We start from the raw sequence: 17,692 nt of genomic DNA, 5'->3' as shown, positions 1-17,692 counted from the left end.
ATAACATTTCCACGACTAACATAGAAACTTGTCTTCATTTCTAGCCTTCTTAAATTGAACCCTTTCGTTAGGACCCTGGAGTACATTATACATAATAAGGGGTATTTTGCTGTGTTGTTATTGATCTGAAGAAAAGCACATAATGACGGGTATGTTCAAGATTTAACATCGCCGAAGAAAGGCCGAATAGACCAATGATGCTAGGTTGAAACGTCCCCTTAGAAAAATTAATGAATTACTGTGCTGATAAACCTCTACGTTATTTGATTTTCAAACAGCTGAACAAAACTGAACGTACACAGACATTAGTCTCTTTACTTAATCTGATCAACACTAAACTGACACACAATATTTTTAGCGCAACGCAATCTGACTTTCAAAAATCCCTACAAAAGAATGGCTCTGACTAACAATAACCTATACCTTTCATGAATCACTTACCTCACAAAAATCTTCGTTACTCGAACTACTGCAATACAGCTAGCGACACTACTGCCAGCTAAATAAAAGATTCTAACTACTGAAGGCACTAACTACTGAGAGGCATAGTTAGCAAATGAAAGATTTTGATAGAGAAAAAACAATGTATTTACCTTAATAGTGTACAAAAGTCATCATATATATACATCAGTTCATGATATCGAGTCTTACAAATTTACTCTTTCTGACGGACACACGTCCAGATCGTCCGCTCTTAAAATTCCGCCATCTCTCTCCGCACATCCACCACTGCTGGCGGCTCACCTCCAACTGCGCAGCGCTACGCGCTGTTCACATCACACCGCCCAACACTACAATAGCAAATTCCAACAATGCAAACCAGCCACAGACTGCACACAGCACAGTCAGTGATTTTCATACAGAGCGCTACGTGGCGTTACCAACATAAAAACCTAAACAGCCTACTTACAAGGTTCACCGATCTGATTTACTTTTACGGGTATTATAAATTGTGAAAATAAGACGTTTAAAGACATATACACGGAGACATTGATAAGTAATGCTGCCCTGAATTAGACATCAGATCAGCAGTTTCAAATTAACGAGCTACAAGAATCAAAATTTTTGTTGAACTAAGGCGAATCATTAAGTAAAGCATACGACGTAGCACTGGAAGATCCAAATTCAATTTTCGAGGAAATGGAGCCCGTAAAGAAAAGGTGAAACAGCAGAAACCAAAAACCATAATTCAAGCTGTCGTTGTTCATGATAATCAGCAGGCCTAGAACAATGAGCGACCTCAGCTGGTAGTCATTCTCATATGACATTGTTGTCAATGTCTACTAGCTTAACCTAATTACACTACGTTGTATTACAGGTCAAAACCAAAATGTGGAGATCTGCAGCACCAAGAAACATCCCACTTTCGTCTTGATTGCTTTGTAGAGATTAAATGATAAGGTGCTACGGGTATTAAAGTCGGAAACAGCAACCCTTTGTAAGGTAAGGCTTCAACTAGTCGTAGGAAACGCATCAGTGGCCTTACAGTAACAAACATGTTCTGCTATTTCGATCATTATCTACGAAAAAAAAAACTTCATGCCTCTATGATGGACTTATGTCAGTTATCATCCATAACAAATATAAAGCCGAACTGCCTATGTCAAGGCGTGATTGCACCAATAGCACCTGATAAGAAGTCAATGGCGTGGTTATAATAAGTTATTTAAAAATGGATTTTGCCTTTGTGAGAGTTTTCAGGCCATTGTCTGTATGAAGCTTGAAGTAAGAGTGTATCTGACCCCTATTTCTGAAAACTAATTGGAAAACTGTTAGGAAGACTATATTTTTTAAAAATAGCTTTTGCTGCTTTTCCTGAATGAGAATTTCGGAACTTTTCGCAGATATTAATATCCTTGTTATTTACTAATATATCCATTCTTTGGAATGTCCGAATTAATGTAAAATCATAAATTCTCAATTTTTTTCATGCTGTTGCTCCCTCCGATAGAGAATAGAAGAAAACAGGAAGCAGTCAATGTAGCACTTGCCTGCGAAACGCAAAGATTTTCTGTTGTAGTTCCTGTCCGGCACACAGATTTCATCTACCATGAAGTTTGAAACCAGCACACTCTCCGCTGCTGCAAGACAATTCATTCTCGAAACATGTTTATTATTCGTCAGTGCAGTTGGTTACAATGTAGTACAACCAAATATATATTACTTCAACATAGCGTTGAGAGTTTGTGATACGTTCTATAAACTAAATAACAAAAAATTGAAGAGCCTGAGAAGTTAGTGACTTCAGCTAATTGTATCCAATAACAAAGTTTTTTGGGGAAAGTGAACTACAATCAATAATTAACACTAAGTAGGGCAACATAAATTACGAACTATGGTGCATTAAATATGAAAAGACAAGAGAATGTAATAAAGAATTCTAGATCTTAAAATCAAGCCAAAAACTGATACCCTTGCTGGATCACTTTAGACCAAAGACCATTCAAAATAGACTACTGGCACAAAGCTGTCATACAAGAATGCCTACAATACCATATTTACAACCACGATTGCCTGAAAAACTTTGATGCCAGCAGAAACAATCAATTCACAAGCAGTAACAAACAGTTGTATAAACCTGCACATTCAAAAAAATTGATCTTGTGATTGCAGATCAGCCACTGAAAGTACGCTGAACGCCATGAGACACTTTAGGCGTAAGCAGCGTCTAACAGACGTCGTCAGTGGAATGAATTTTCATGCAGAGCAATCACCCCCATCCAGAATGGTAGTGAGGAATCATACTCTCACAATATTTTTTTCCAGGCATGCTGACAATTGAAACCAGCAGTCTTGTCCACTCACACTGGCTTGTGTTTCTTTACTAAGAAGCAAACCAGCAAGAGCAGCACTTCAGTCTGAAACCTACATTTTCAGTGAGCTAAGCACCTAATTTACTATTTTCGTTTTACACTTCAGGGTTAAGCTTCTATGCAAGCTCTAGTTTTCAAAATAAGGGTAAGGGTTTTCGTTCGTTTATTGACTGTCTGAATGATATAGTAGCAATGATCACAAACAATAGTAGTATTATTCTCCTCCTCCATTGACAACGACACCTCACAATGAGAGCTACAATTTCGACTCTTTTTAACATCTTGTTGACGTATTCACACTTAGCAAGAAGTCATGATTGTCTGTCATCATCACTGCTTCCCCTCCCTCCCCCCTCCCACTCTTCTAAGTCCTAGATGATATTTTCGCAGTGAAGTTGCATACAACTGTTGTGTGCGTTTTACGTAACTTCTTATTAAGTCTTCTGCATACGAGGTCACAGTTAAAATTGTTTATTATAAAACATCAACTGCCGCGAGGGATTAGCCAAGCGGTCTAAGGAGCTGCAGTCATGGAATGTGCGGCTGATCCCGGCCGGGGTTCGAGTCCTCCCTCGGGCATGGGTGGGTGTGTTTGTGCTTAGGTTAATTTAGGTTAATTAGTGTGTAAGCTTAGGGACTGATGAGGTTAGCAGTTAAGTCCGATAAGATTTCACACACATTTGAACATTTTTGAAAACATCAACCTATGAAAGCCTACTAGAACAGCATCGATCAAAAATATTTTCCATACGTGCCACTTATGATTATCTCTTTTTCAATTTCTTGAAATGACAGAACGTTTATGTGGGCTACGTTCATCAGTAATTGTTACAATGCCAAATGATAGACGCTGTCTGGTGAATAGGAAAGAATATTGTGGTTTACAAGATGTTGAGTATCTTCTATATTCTAATCAATAAAGTGTTGGGACGTTCTTGCTAAGGTTGTACAAAAATTGAGACGATAAAAATTTCTTTGAATGTTGTTTTTGGCTAGTGTGCCTTACAATGGTATATGTTGCAGGTTAATTCAGTGGTATTCCGTGTTGGTGTTAGAAACTCTCAGGAATGATGGAGAAAGGTAAATACCTCACTTTGAGGTGAGAGATGCTATCCTGGGAACGACCAAGTCGAATGTTATAAGCGAAAGTCATTCAGATACCCCCGTTATTGGACCTCTTCTGCTGGAAGCTCTCTGCTTTCCATATTTTGGAAGGAGGTAGCATGGATCAAAACAAGAAACCACTAGTAAGTAAACGTGGCCTTTAAAATGCATACCTTACAAGCTATAAGCACTTGTCGAATAGAAAAGATGTTTCACACTAGCAAAGATGAAGAAGTGCTTGTAGCTCTTCACGTATTCACCTTAGAGACTATGTTTAATGGGTAGTTTTTTTCTTGTTTTGGTCCATACCACCTCCCCCAAAAAATGTTGGAAAGCAAGGACCTTCCAGTAGATGTTCACTGTCAGAGGTATCAGTAGGATTTTTTCCTATAAACTTCGACTCGCTCGTTCACTGACCGCGATACCTAGTCTCAAATTCTTACATATATCCTTCTTCGTTATGTCTGAAAGTTAGTAACACCATTTCGGAATCACCCTCTATGTGGATACCACTTGCAAAATGTGTTGCGAGTAGAGTTAGTAGTAAAGAAGTAAATTAAAGTGTTACACCTAATGCCCAATTTTACTGCATGAGCAGCGAAAATGTAGTAAGCCATTAACTTCTTTTTCTTTCATCATTTGGTAGGGTGTCGAACAGAAAAAGTTTCGTTAAGTTTTAAATGATGCTTACAGTTCGCCGAAAGTGGCTAAGTACTCTCCTGCTCAGACACAGAGGATTTACACAGAAGTGACAAAAGTTTTGGGATACCTCCTAATATGGTGTTGACCTCATTTTTCCAGGTATAGTTCAGCAGCTCGACGTGACATGGACTCAACAAGTCGTTAGAAGTCCCCTGCAGAAATTCTAAGCCATGCTACCTCTATAGGGGCCCATAATTGTGAAAGAGCGGACACTGCAGGATTTTCTGCGTGAACTGACTTCTCCATTATGTCCCATAGATGTTCGGTGGGATTCATGTCGGGCGATCGGAGTGGCCCAATCATTCTATTGAATTATCGAGAATGTCCTTCAAACCAGTCACGAAGAATTGTGGTCCGGTGACAGGTCGCATTGTCATCAATAACAATTCCATTGTTGTTTGGGAGCATGAAGTCCATTAGTGGCAGCAAATGGTTTTCAAGTAGGCGAAATAACCATTTCCAATCAATTGTTGGTTGAGTTGGAACAGAGGACCCGGTCCATTCCATGTAAACACAGCCCACACCATCAAGGACCAACCTCCAATTTGAACACTGCCTCGTTGTCAACTTCGGTCCTTGGCTTCTTGGTGTCTGCACCACACTCGAAACCTACCATCAGCACTTACCAACTGAAATCGGGACTCATCTGACCAGAGCATGGTTTCCCAATCGTCTAGGATTCAACCAATATGGTCACGAGGCCAGGACAGAAGCTGCAGGCGATGTCATGCTCCCATAGCCCATTAACGACTAATTTATATATCGTAACAAATCCGCTCGTCGTGCGTCCCACAATGATTTCTGAGTTTTTTTTCCGGCAGTGTTTCTTGTCTGTTAGCACTCTATGCAGAAGCCTCTGCTCTCGGTAGTTAAGTGAAGGCTGACGGCCGCTGCATTGTCCGAGGTGAGATGTAATGCCTGAAATTTCGTATTTTTGGGAAACTCTTGACAGTGTGGATCATGGAATATCAAATTCTCTAACTTCCGAATTGGACTGTCCTATGCATCTGCCTCCAACTACCATTCCGCGTTCAAAGCCTATTAATTCCCATCGTGCGTCCATAGTCAGATCGCATGTATTTCCAAATGAGTCACCTGAATACAAATAACCAGACCGCCAATGCACCGCCATTTTATCCTTGAGTGCTCGATGCTACCGCCATCTGTATACGTGCATATCACTATTTCATGACTTTTGTCACCTCAGTGTGATCTGGCTATTTGCAGGCGGTGTCGTAAGCTGTTCCTTCACTCCCATCCCAAATCATCTGAGAGTTAGATGGTTCTTACAACACAGTGCTTCTTTCTAGATAGCAAGTGATATCTGTATCAAGTATCAAGTTTCGTTGAAATCGATCAAGTATTTTAGAAGGAGTTGTTGAACGTACATAAGTACGTAAATCCATATTTGTAAGAAGGAGAGATTAACCAGATTTAAACCAAAGAGTCAAAAAGGTTTTTTATGTCAAATGTGCATAATTATAAGTTAATAAATATCTTCAGTCGCATAAGACAAATTCTAACATCAGAAGTATACCTGAAGTTACTTAACATCTCTACGAACACCCATTACTGAGTTCATGCAATAGTAAGAATAAATTTCGCTGTAGAAGAAGCGGAGGAAGAATAATATAGAACCAGGACCTCCGAAAGGATGTCATTCGAGAATCATATTCTTCAGCATCTCACTATTTCTACTGAATTTATCATAGTGACGATGAATTTCTGACTTGTCGTAATCAAGATTTTCAGCTGTTGGCTGTCTGCCTGAATTTCTGCTGTACTGATGGTTTCCTGCTAAGGTGTTAATCAAAATCGGCTAACAAATCCCCAAGAGCGTGCTAAAGTGATTCAGCCTCTTCACAGAATACGAGTATTGGCTAGTCTTGCATCTCTATTTAACTTTTATTTCGAAATAGCAAATATGCTCATTTAGACACTGACACAATCAAGCAAGGTTAGAAGCTAGGTTTGCCGGCCGCGGTGGTCTAGCGGTTCAGGCGCTCAGTCCGGAACCGCGGGACTGCTACGGTCGCAGGTTCGAATCCTACCTCGGGCATGGATGTGTGTGATGTACTTAGGTTAGTTCGGTTTAAGTAGTTCTAAGTTCTATGGGACTGATGACCACAGATGTTAAGTCCCATAGTGCTCAGAGCCATTTGAACCATTTTTTGAAGCTAGGTTTCCCCATGTTCGGCAGATGCAAGTCTGTGAGAAGTCCGAACTAGTTCATAATACAAAGCCGATAATCGTCAATGAAACCTGCGCACACACTGTCGAGAGGTAAACAACACATTTAAAAGTCCAGTATTGAAAGACTGTCCCATTTACGTCGTGTACAAATAGGATCTAGTAACAGAGTCAAATCGTTAACACAGAAGAGTTAACGGAACCCGCTTATGAGTCCTGTTTTCTGCGCAATGGTCGCTCCTAAGATCCACGTTCTGATTTTCGTAGCCGTGGTGTCACCAGCGCTATCATTTCCGACTTCAGTGAGTCACTCTCCTTGTGTTGCGGCGGGCTTTCGAACAACCGTTATGGTCAGTTACCCATTTCAATTGCCCTCGAAGGTTGGGCTGGGGGTGTTCCTGGGACTTCTGTGAGAACTCGCTGGAAGGTAAATCTGTGCAAAGTGAGCCTCGGACCTGTCGTATGGAGTATTCCAGTTACCTCGTTCTGGGAGTGCTGTCTGGTTGTAGTTCCATTGTGATCCATCTTCCGCTCCACCAATCCTATTTAGTCACTTCACTGTGACGGCACGCCGAGCTCACCTAACTATGGTAGTCGCAACTTTCAGTGTGTGCCTGATCCTGACGGCCACTGCGTTGGCCAGGACTCAACAGCTTGTGTACACTCTCCAACTAAACATACGTCCTAGGTAAGTAACGGACAGGTCCGCACTTGTGGCTGAAGGAACGAGCGATCTGTAGTCAAGACTTCATTAACGGCTTTTACTGAAGATTTTTCTGTTTAGGGTGTCGTTAGGATGTATTTGGGTACTTAGAGTGGGATCTACAATGATGAACCGTTTCCACAGGAAGTATCTAGTGGAATGGATATGCATACAGTCACAGCGAGATTCTGGCATGAGCCACGCTGAAAATCACCTACGTCTGAATGCAATGGTCGCCACTACATAATTTTTCAGTGCTTCTGTCAATTCCTGCCAGTACACCATAGACTGTATGGCCAGGAACTTGGTGCAGCCAAGTCAATAAACTCCCTCTTCGGATGAAGACATCGATACTGTTGTCACAGCTGCTTCAGAATGACAGCCCGAGTGTCTGCGGTCTCTTTATCTAGCATGGATAGTCCGTTTAAAATTGACAGCCAATACGTAGGACTGAAGAACTTTCAGGCATCTCTTGAAGCAATTTAAGGCGTATATATTAGTCAGCCCGTCAGTGTAGTATTTCCTACTGGTGAGATTCGGTTTCTTTCTTGTAGTAATTGAAAACTGTAGAACAGATAATACTGTTAAGGGTAAGTGATCTCTCACAAACTGTAACTTTGTTCCATAAAAATTCAGGTAGGTTATACTTACTGTATGTACTATTGCGAAATCTTTTCTTTAGACTTGAGAACAACGTCTGTAGGCAGTTGAAAACATTCTTGATGAATGCGCCACTGGTTGTTTCATGTTATCTTTGTTCCTCGCGATAAGACAGCACCAGTACCATACTGCAATTCAACTAATGCAATAACAACAAGTATATTCAGTTGGGAGGCTGCAATGCAGTATGTGACTGTAAAACCGTTTTAAGCACTAAAAAACCTTTCTCACAGTCTTGCGACTGATCAGAACCTTCTCCTTTCCTGTACACATTGTTTATTGGAGCCTCACTGTAAAAGAACATTGCGTAGCATTTCACCCTCTTGATATTCATTAAATTTAGGAACGTGGGTGAAATCTCAATTACTTTGACATTTTGCTCTGTATAGACTGTGTCGTCTTTACATAAAATATGACTCAAATACTCGATGTGGTCTTTAGACAATTCGCACTTGTGCAATCGACACGACAAAAAAGTATTATTGAATGCACCAAAAAGTGTACGTAGACTTCGTGATTCCTCGTCGCATGGTGCACCTGTTACGTTAATATTATCAAGGAAGCGAGCACATTAGTATCTGTTGAGAAAATTATTCGAGATAACATTGAAATAAGCCAAGATCACCTGAGATTCTGAATAGTCTATATACAAGGACAGAAAGCTCAAAAGCTGTGTTGATGACAATGAATTATTGCCACTCGTCGTCCAACCGAAGCTACCAGATTTGTGAGCTAGCTTTGAGAGTTATTCCTTTCTTTTAATTTCGTTAAAGGTTCTTCGAGCGATGGCAGCAGAAAGATATCATTATGAGCCGGTGGAGCTTATAGTCAAAATTCCACATAGTCGTAAGGAATTTTTCGTTTTCTTGATAGCTGCGAATAGTGTAGTCGATGCACTCATTGTAATTGGCTTGAAGAGACTTTCCGGTAGTTGGTGTGCCTATGATGCAGAATGGAATATTTCGTGCTTCTCACATGTATGCAAAATCGACTTCTGTCTTACTCGTTATCAGGGGTTTTTGATTATTTACACATCCGTTACAGGGGTTTTTGGTGGCAACCTACTCTTCCATCTGGTGACGTGGACAGACTCTTGTATTTCGTCCAGAGGTTGATACCCAAGCCTGGGTTGCCTCCACTTACTCCCGCAGGTACTGCTCCAATGGAGACAGTTATGCATCTTGACAGTATATCCCGTGTTTGGATTCAGGGCTCAATGCCAGCAGGAACCACCAAGGACTGCTATCATCGTCCATAGGCAGCACAGGCAGCAACAATGATGGTTCTGCTGTCAGTAACCACATTGCATCCACATGTCATGTGATTACTGAGACCCCATCGACATACCTCCACTGCAGTGTACTTAAGGAGTGGCCCGACCTCAAGCAGCCATTTGCAATAGCCACTCTGTTCCAGGCTACTCGCGACGGTCGCCTACGTCGTCCCATCTGCTGGATCCCCAGTCAACTCTGCATCACACAACACCACTCCGCTACACCACCCAGCAGCCACCAGCACATTTCCAGGGACCCAGTCCTTTGGTGTAGTTATAAAGTAATGTTTATGTCATGACCTCGTCGTGATGCAGATCACAAAAAGCTCTTGGCTTTGCTGCATTCACACTGGAACAAGATACATCATTTATGTTACTGTTATCTATTGTGGAACATGACTTTTCTGTGGTGACGGTGCAATAAACGTAGACAGCCAAAGTACCCGTGGAAATATCAATCATCAGTGTGTTACACACACTACTGTCCAGCCAATGGACATGAACGTTAGTAGGATGGTTTTTGTTTTCCATTTTACATTTTGGGGTCGCCTGTGTCTCATGCATCTTATGCTGTTGCCACCATGCAGTGGCTGCCCTCGTCTCTCCGAGCGTCATCTTTCCCATACGAGGCCATGTAGCACGACATTCAGGCCACATAGCAAAACGCTGCACTCTTCCTGTAATGTTCTGCCGCCCAGCACGGCTTCATCATGGAAGCTGCCGCCATGGCCCTTTGCCGTCAATCCAGTGCAGCACCACACATGTTCGGCTTTACTACATTCATACTAGATCGAGGACGACCATTTCTGTTACTATTATCGTTTGTGCAACACTGTCAAACAAACTGGGGAACATCAATCATCGGCATGTAACATGGACAATCATCCAACCCACTGACATAAAAGGATAACATTCGCTTGTGTGGGCATATTGTTGCTTTCCACCTCTGCTTGCAAAAGCAGACACAAATACTGGGAACTTTCTTCCTCTACATGGTCCACAGTTACAATCGATGCCAACAGGTTCACTCTGGCTTGAGCTGTGAAGCTGCATCTTTTCTGTGCTTCTACAGTGTAGGCCATCACATGCATCTTATGTCAGCATTACTGCTATGTTGCTGGCATCAACATTTCTTTGGGAGAGTGACACAGCTGGCTCTGGAGAGTGGTGGCCGCCATCTTACCTGAGTGACTCCACAACTACTGACTTCATCAGAGACTCTTGAACACGTTACCATCACTGAGTGTCGTTACAATTGTTGTTGCATGTTCATTTACAAAATGTATGTTTAACTCAGGATGTCTTCATTTTGATACGTTAGATGGTTGCTTGGTTTCCAACCATAGCTCCACTTCTGACCGACTCTCGTGCTAAAGGATTTTCTCCTGACTGTAACAGACCAGTTTCACCACCTAACGTAGGTAGGCCACGGCAAGATGAGCGAAACTGGTCATTACAGCATCAACCAGCACCAGAATGGACGTCTGCAGTTTGACCTGCGACCACGACGTTAGTCACAGCTAAAAGCAATGAGATGCACACTAAGGTCAGCCGACTACCTGTTCGCTTGACCTGGGCACACGTGCATGGGTAATGAATATGAAATGGGAAAGTCATAGGAACTGAATGGTTGAGTTTTCGAAGCTGGAGGAACCAATCGACATGCTGCAGTTCTGGGGAAATACTAGAGAACAGTATTTGAAACTAATGAGGTGTTCACTGTGAACCCTGTTCCTTCATAGTGAAACATGTACCAAATCAGCACCAGTTAAGTGCCACATGGGCTATCGTTATGGTCATTTAGCTAAGTAGTGTGTGTAGTGGCTGATGATTAGATGTCCCTTCAATTGGCTATACTGATATTGTTACTTTTGTGTGTTTCTTTATTTCTGTTGTTTCGTTTTAGTGTGTATCGTTTACATTTGGTGTTATTTGATGGATAGGAATTCCACATTGTCTGAGAGTGAGACAGGATTTTTCCAAGTTGGATGTATTAAATTTTTGTTTCACCAAGTAGCACAGTTGAAAACAGTTAACACTGAAATGCATAGACAGGTAGGTGGTATTAGAAATGATAGAGCATCATTTAGTTTGATCGCTATTCGATTAGATTCTGCCATGGCATATTATGTTGCCCCATTTTTATGTGACTGTGTTGTCATTTACAGAAGACTTGGTGGCAGTAGCAATATAGGGGTTCTGGATTGGTGAGGAATTGTTACAAATGACTAAGATGTGTCTGACAAAAGCAAAAATTAATGACTGGGTACACTGAGCGCACTCGCAGATTATTTAGCGTGATACTTTATTTTCATATAAAACAGATATTCTGAGTGCACTCTGAGCAAACCCAACGCACCTACAAAATTTAAAAATTCAAATAACAAAAAACTCCTGATGAGCCCCATAAAGAACCCCGAAAAGCTACTTCAAAATCACACAACAAACTCTCGATCATGAAATTCATGATCATTATTTTTAGTTCTTTTCATTCCTTTACATCTTAGCTTAATATTATATTCTTCAAAAACTGAAAGTTAAGGCTTTCTGGCAAAGTAATTTTAAATTTATTCTCAAGCTCCATACAAATTTTCTCCCCATTTCTAGTTCTTAAACATTCACAATCACTAATGTATTAGAATTCATTTACTTCTAGATCACTAATCTTTTTAAACAAATTAGAACTGCTTACATTATTTATCTTCTTCTGTAGAGCCTCCATTTATATATAGTAAAAATTTAATAAGTTTAAAATTTATAATCTTATGACTATGACTGATATGTGGGAGGAATTTAGAGATTTTTATCGATAGAAATAATAAACCATGAGAGAGACAAGTGGAAATTAATGTTTGCAGCGAATATTTTAAACCATATTTAACCATAGAACATTACAGAAGGCCATGATAACGTAAAAATAAGTGATGTAGAAACATGGGATAAAATAGAAAACTCAGATTCTCTCTTTTTTATGCCAGTAAAATTAATAGCAAAGCTTAATTTACCCATATATAATTTACCACAAAAATTACAGAATTACATTAAAACCTATTCACTATTTGTAAAAGTTTCTCTTTCTATAACCATAAATTTGATAACAAAAGGCAACTGACTAATTTATTCTATTAAATAAGGAATACGTTATGAATCTTTTCTTATAGATTCAAAATCCATAAGGTACCATATCATAATTTTTTAGAACAACTCTTTTGTGATATTGAAGTGAGAAGTCTTACTACACCTCTTGTTATCTGATTGTACTCTAACTATATCTTTTCTTTGAAAAAAATGGTTCAAATGGCTCTGAGCACTATGTGACTTAACAGCCGAGGTCATCAGTCCCCTAGAACTTGGAACTACTTAAACCTAACTAACCTAAGGTCATCACATGCATCCATGCCCGAGGCAGGATTCGAACCTGCGACCGTAGCAGTCGCGCGGTTCTGGACTCGAGTGCCTAGAACCGCTCGGCCACCGCAGCTGGCTTTTTCTTTAATTTCACTCTCAGTTAACCTTACCTTATCATCGATTCGCCACTCAAATTTTGAATATTCTTGTAATGTACAGTGAAGCCTTCACCTTCATCACACTATTCTCATCATTTTTCTCATAATAATAGCTTTTCGGTCCAGTCAAAGCCTAGTTAGTAATCCATTATTTTCTCCTAACTCATCAGTCCATTCATCCAACATGCAGCCATTCTTTAAATTGACAGTTTCATCATCAATATATAAAACCGAATCACTATCGAAATAAATAGAATTTTTTCCTAGTTTATGTAACCTATCATACAACCTAAGTCTCGTATTTGATGTAGTGAATGAAGCTATGAAAATATTTGTAGATGTGTTGTTTTCCATTTAATAATCCTTGAAATTATATCTATCTGAATCATATTTTCCGTAATAAAATTAACATCTAAGTTATCTAACGATCATCTAATAGTATCTCGTAAAATCACTGCAAATCTGTCACATACTCAGTTGTATTCATGTTTTGTCTTTGGCCAAATGTTCCCCATAACGAGTTAAGACATGTAATAGCAACGGTCGTTTTCCAGGATTTCCTTTATTCTTTCAGGATCTAAGTCAATATCCATTTTCTCTTTAACCATTTTGATATAATCTGTATTAGTTTCAAAATTATGGTGTTATTTTCATAAAGTCTTTCACATAATTTTAACCAACCATTTGCTTTTATCTCTGAAATCCCATATTTCATAGACTTCTAAAACTTTGCATCCATCTTCCACAGCCAACTTTACCTCACCTGTTACCCAAGTTCCAATAAAATTTCTTTCTTCATCGCTGTCATTGCATTTACTTATTTGTTCTTCTACATATTTGACACACAAAGGAAACTGCAGTTTCTCATTTCTATCGGTCTTTATTTTCACTGGTAAGGCAGGACGATACAATCCTCTAGGTGGCAATACATTTCATATTATGAATCCATACCATTTCTTAGTATAGTATTTTGGTCTACAAATTTTTGTTTCGTGTTGCACAGGATATTAGTCATAATACTCTACAGGTGGATAAAGACTACATACATCATCATATCTTATTTTTGTGTAACATCAGCTATAGCTCTTAATTTTACCACGTTTGTTGGCCCACCATAAAATTCATCTCTTGGATTCAATGGTTTGACAACTTCTGAGAACAGTTCCAGTTTCTTAAGCTTTTTATATTCTGGTGAGTTCAACCAATCACATTTCCACATCTCTACCAAATTATATCCAGCATTTAGTATATCTGCTCTTCTTTTTAAAGGCTTTTGATAAATTGTCATCCAATGTTTCATTGTTTTTATTGTTAATTGTCTCACTTTTAAAACATTTTTTACATCCATCTCAGAAACAACCATGGCATTGATAAAGGTACTAGTTTCTTTATCAAATCCACCTACTTTTGCACCAGCTGTTCTCACTTTGCCACAATTAAAAGCATGTGAGATACTGTTATTATTTAACTGTTTAACTGAACTATGGATTTTTTACTGTAATTTCCTTTTCGTTCTTTATCTTAAGCAGCAATCGTATTTTTAGGTAAATATTTGGATCTGTATATAGCCATGCAAACTCCAGCAATTGCTAAATAACAAAATGGATCAATTTCTAGAAATTGTTTCCTCAGTTCTAAAGAAGTTCTTGTGAGAATGCCTGCATCAGAAATACAGGACTCATTAATTTACTTCTTCATATTAAACACATAATTTTATGTAACTCTGGAAGTATGCCATTTGAGAAATGCTTGTCTTTCTTTTTGTTTCATAGTGTCAACACAGTAATATTCAGTATCAGGAATCGGTCCAATATAATTTTCATATTCTGGTGTATAACATCAATTTTGTCATCTCATAGAACTGGGTGAACTGCCAGTGGTCCGCGTCTTCCAAACACGATATTAGAACATCAAAGAGTGTTCACAGACAACGCATACTCCACCAGGGACATCCGCAAAGCGCTCCTACCCATCAGACGACCTGAGGAAACAGGAGAGGAGCGGGAAGAAGAGATCACGAAAGTAGCCTTTCTACCATATGCTGGACCTATATCTGCCAAGATGAGCAGAATCTTAAAGAAAAACAATATCAAGAGTGTGTCCTGTCCACCTAACAAGATAAGGACGCCCCTTGGAACTGCCAAGGATGATTTGGGGTTAAGGAAAACTGGTGTCTACCATGTATCCTGTGAATGTGGGATGTCTTAGATCGGTGAAACTACCAGAACAGTTAAAATAAGATGTAAAAAACACCAGAGACAACCCAGGCTACGACGGGTAACTAAATCTGCAATAGCAGAGCATTGCCTGGACCTTGAGCACACCATGGATTACGACAAATTCAGGATCCTAGCTCGGACCCCCTGATTCTGGGTTAATGTCATTAATGAATCGATTGAAATCAAGATGGCGGAGAAACTGATCAACCGGGAAGCAGGGTATCAGCTCAGTACTATGTGGAATTTGCTTTGGAACTACTACAAAAACAACGGAAGAAAGTTCCCTCCTCCAGGCTTGAACTACAGACGTCCAAGGGCGTAAGTTTCGGAACAGAACGGCATACGCGATACCAGGCGGAAGCAGCGCCTTGGAGGATGGCCATCATAATATGCAGCTTCAACAGCAGACGGATGCCGCAGGAAGCGCACCTCACGGGCGCATACCGGGTTCAGAAGGTCAGGAAAATGGCCCGGCCACGAGAGAAACTCGCCGCCGTCGCGGACAGTATAAGGAACTTCAACGGAGCCACGATAGTGCTTCGATCGCGCCTATCGGGCGCGTAAACAGTAGGGAACGCCTTGGGTTGTCCACTACCTCAGATGAGAGCCGCAACGGGCGCGGACAGAAGATGGAGCGATTAGAGACTGATACCACTGCCAAAAATGGCCACAGTGGGTGCGGACGGCATAGGGAGCGCCACACACCGGCCAGGCATAAATATGGGACAAGGTCAGCTCGTCAACCAGTCTCAGGGAACACCTGATGAAGACGCCGGGTTATGACGTCGAAATATCGTGTTGGGAAGACGCGGACCACTGGCCCCGATTCTACGAGATGACAACAAATCGCCGGGAAAGTCTAAAAAATTAAAACATCAGTTTTGTTCCTGTGTACACGACATATGGCTTTATTGTATTTTCAACACAGTACCTCCAAATCAATTGGGAATCGTAACCTTTTGCACTGTGAGCTATGAATGTGTGATAATGTTTCTTTCTCAGATATCATTCAACGACAGAATTCATTATTTGTCCTAAATTTATAAACATTATCTCCATTAAAATTGTGAACAATTATGAGATTTGCAATATGTGTTCCATTTCTTGAGCTGCTTTATAGTCAAACCACACGTATCTCTCAGTATATGTACAATTCACTGTCTTATGGAAACCATCTTCACAGCGTTTAAACTGTTTAGCAGCAACTATTTATTACATTCGAAGCACTGATAAACATAAAAACCTTTAAATTCTCCATTAATATAGCAACCATCTTTGTTACAATGTGGACAATCTTGGACTATAACATCCTTACTAAATTTTCTTTCACAAACACCACCTTTTCGAAATACAGGTTGCATATGGGGTTTGTGATTTTTAATAACTACTGGTCTACAGTTTCTGCAAAGTTAAAAGCCACATTTATGTTTTTTAGATCTCAGACAAATCTTAATGCAATCTTTACATGTATAAGCTGTAGCACAAACGTTTTGGTGTTTGTTTAAGCATTCTTCATTACAATGATATTAATTGCCGTTTTCAAAATAAATCTTACTTTCTGCACCTTCATGTTCTGGAAATTTGCATGATTTGCACACTTTTCACTCTATTTGGAATCTATGTTCATTCTTGTTGTTATATGGTTTCTTACATTTATTGCAGAAATATACTGATCCCAGGAAAGCTGTCATATGGCCAATTAAATCGAATTCGTCGTGATCTTTATATAGATATATCTATATCTTTCTCTGGACAACTATAGCTAGCTACATAGAAATTTTCAGCACATACGAAATTTATCTGGATATCTAACAATTCTTCAACACTTTTGATATGATCTAGAGTAAATTCTTCTTTGTTATATTCAATTAACTGATTACATAATATGTCAGTTAACTCTTTCTGTAATTTGCATTTTCTCCTTCTCTAAACTTCTTAATCTCACTTGTATTTAGTTCTCTTCCCAAAATGTGATTTGTATGGTATGTTAATGCACAAATTACTGCTGTAGGGCAACACAAATTATCATCATTCCGGTGATACACATTTTTGTCTTTTTGTCTTCAACTAGGTATATTAATTTTTTACTTTTACCACATTTATGAATTGCTATCGTCTGAATATTATGTGAGGTATCAGCTATCTCAACAGTCTCATCAGATGTTAAGATATGTCTCATTTTATTGGAAAATCTTGAACAGCATCTTGAGTGTTATTCGATGCTCTCTATCCTGTGGAAATGGGATAAAACATTTTTGTCTTGTTGATTGTTAAATTCAACTTATCCTCTTTTCTAAAATTAGTCCTCTTTAAAAAACTTTTACCACAGAATTGAGTGATTTCGTTATATAATCTGTTTTCTCACTTATGGTATTGAATTTGGCAATATTGGCATCGTTAAAGCTTCAGCTGCTGCTGCTCCTGCTGGTGCATTATCACTCAAAGTTTTATTAATTTTATTTCGTTTTTTATAATAATGGTGAATACAAATCTTATATCAACTAGACAGTTTGCTTTTAGAC

The sequence above is a fragment of the Schistocerca nitens genome, chromosome 3 (genome assembly GCF_023898315.1).
Source record: "Schistocerca nitens isolate TAMUIC-IGC-003100 chromosome 3, iqSchNite1.1, whole genome shotgun sequence".
NCBI lineage: Eukaryota > Metazoa > Arthropoda > Insecta > Orthoptera > Acrididae > Schistocerca > Schistocerca nitens.
The sequence above is the reverse complement of the archived record's forward strand: the minus strand, read 5'-3'. Positions refer to the sequence as shown.